The sequence below is a fragment of the Choloepus didactylus genome, chromosome 8 (assembly GCF_015220235.1).
Source record: "Choloepus didactylus isolate mChoDid1 chromosome 8, mChoDid1.pri, whole genome shotgun sequence".
Lineage (NCBI taxonomy): Eukaryota > Metazoa > Chordata > Mammalia > Pilosa > Megalonychidae > Choloepus > Choloepus didactylus.
This window is the reverse complement of record NC_051314.1, coordinates 58,196,104-58,198,860: the sequence shown is the minus strand read 5'-3', so window position 1 is coordinate 58,198,860 and position 2,757 is coordinate 58,196,104.

Genomic DNA, 2,757 nt, shown 5'->3' with positions numbered 1-2,757 from the left:
CTTTTCACCATCTGACATACAACCTATCACCTGTTTCCTTCTAATAGAATATAAGCTCCACGAGGACAGGGAATTTTGTTCATTGTTGTATCCTCAGCATCTGCAAGAGTTCCTGTCACAAAATATGTGTTCAATAAATACTTGTTGAGTCACATGAGTTATTCTAATGAAGAAATCCGTCACACGGAAACTTTCCATTGTGGTTTATCTTGAAAGTGGTTGAACAAATTCTGAGTAGTAGCTTCAGATATATCTTTGCTCTTGCATTTTTAGAATTTCTTTATCCTTCCATTAATATTTTGTCCTGTCACAAAGGAACCAGTCTAACATCTTGATCTTTTTATCTAAGTCATGGATGCCACAGTTCCCATTCTTGTATTTATAGTAGAAATGTCCAGTGGATAAATCTGGACTTACATACAGAAATGTTTTATGGCATTTGTACTGTACTCAGGTCAAAGTGTCCCTGACATATTTACCATTGTTGTTTGACCTGAATCACTTAAACAAATTAAGCTTGTTCTTTTGGTCACAAATACATTTAATTTTTTCTTTTTTTAACTTTAGTATGCGGTCATTTTGGCTCCTCTAACTTGAGATTGCTAAAAAAGGAAAGCTTAGACATATAAACAAATTATCAATGAGAAATGAGTTAATTTTAAGAAAATACTAGCACAATTAAAAATAACTGACTTGAAGCAAAACTTGGAATCTGAATTCCAGATTGTCTTTCGATACATCTAGTGTGCTAAACAATTTAGGGGCCTATTAATCATCTTTAAGGTAGTTATATATTTTATACTACAAGATAGCTTAAAAGGCTATAACTTTATAGGTAATAAACTGCTTACAAAAACACTTTTTTATATATTTTATACTACAAGATAGCTTAAAAGGCTATAACTTTATAGGTAATAAACTGCTTACAAAAACACTTTCATGAATTATTTATATTTATTTGGAACAACAAAAATCTTCTGTCATTTTGGAAGGCCAGATAAGCAACAATTAATAAAATATTGTTTGATCTTGAGTTGGGCAGATGAATATTTAACTTCCAATCAACTTGCTATAATTTAACCATATACAACTTTGATGTTAAATATAATATTGTATCTCATTCTTCACAAGATAAGATCAAATGACTAATATAGGAAAGTTCCTTAACAAAGGAACTCACCCAAAGGAAAGACATTATGGAATAGTAGAAAGACCACTGAATCTAATATGGAGTTTGCTAACTCTTAGCTGAGTAAGGTAAGCAAGTTTATTTACAGTCTTGGAGCCTCAGTTTCTTCTTTGTTAAATCAGGCAATTGGACTGGAGTGCCAGTTTGAACCTATTATGTCCCCCAAACACCACTATCTTTGATGTAATCTTGAGTGGGCAGACCTATCAGTGTTAATTAGATTGTAATTCTTTGAGTGTTTCCATGGAGATGTGCCCCACCCAACTGTGGTTGATGACTCTGATTGGATAATTTCCATGGAGGTGTTGGCCCACCCATTCAGGGTGTGTCTGAATTAAATTACTGGAGCACTAGATAAGATCAGACAGAAGGAGCAAGTTACTACAGCCAAGAGGGACACTTTGAAGGATGCACAGAAGCTGAGAGAGTAGCTGCCGATGAGAGACATTTTGAAGACAGCCGTTGAAAGCAGACTCTTGCTCCGGAGAAGCCAAGGGAGGACAAACACCCCAAGAGCAACTAAGAATGACATTTTTGAGGAACTGCAGCCTAGAGAGGAATGTCCTGGAAGAAAGCCATTTTGAAACCAGAACTTTGGAGCAGATGCCAGCCACATGCCTTCCCAGCTAACAGAGGTTTTCCGGACACCATTGGCCATCCACCAGTGAAGGTACTCGATCATTGATGACTTACCTTGGACACTTTATGGCCTTAAGACTGTAACTTTGTAACCAAATAAACCCCCTTTATAAAAGCCAATCCATTTCTGGTGTTTTGCATTTTGGCAGCATTAGCAAACTAGAACAACTATATTATCTCTAAAGTTCTTTTTACCTTTGGAGATTCTTAATTTGGCTTATTATTATACTAATAATGTTTTACAAAAGATGTATTTCCCTTCTTTATACCTTCTATTTCCCAGGCATCCCTACAAAACTTTAATGATAGAAAACGATTAATGCTAATAAACACAATCTGACAACATCAAGACATTTTGAGAAATAATTATTTTAAAACTTAAAACTTGAAATAATAACATATAAAATAAAGTAAGCCTGCATGATTTAATAGAAGAACAATGCATTTTTACAATTTATCTTTTGATATGAAATATCAGAAGGCCACTGTGGTCATAGAGAAAAGCTTCTTACCCTAGCTTAGTTTATTGGAAACGGTTTAGAAGTTAGAATCTTCAAACATTCTCTCTATAGTGGAGGATTAGAGAGGAGTCCTGTTAAAGAAAAGCTAGCAGAAGGCAACAAAACTCATCATTTCCCTCTTTCTTTATGTGTCTGCCCATTGCCCTAACTTCCTTGTTGAGATTTTATCAGCTAAGTAATGGGTTTTTGTTTTCGTTTTGTTTGTTCAAGTTTTTACTTCATAATCATAAACTTAACTCTGAAATCCAGCTAGACTTGGAAGCAGACAGATAATGTAGAACTCAGTGAACTGCAGCAAGAGCACAAGGAAGACAGGATACTGAGAACAGACTAGGGGAGGTGGGATGTTCTCCTGAGCTATATAGAAGGAGTGGTCTGGTGGTTAAGACACAACACAAATCAAATTTA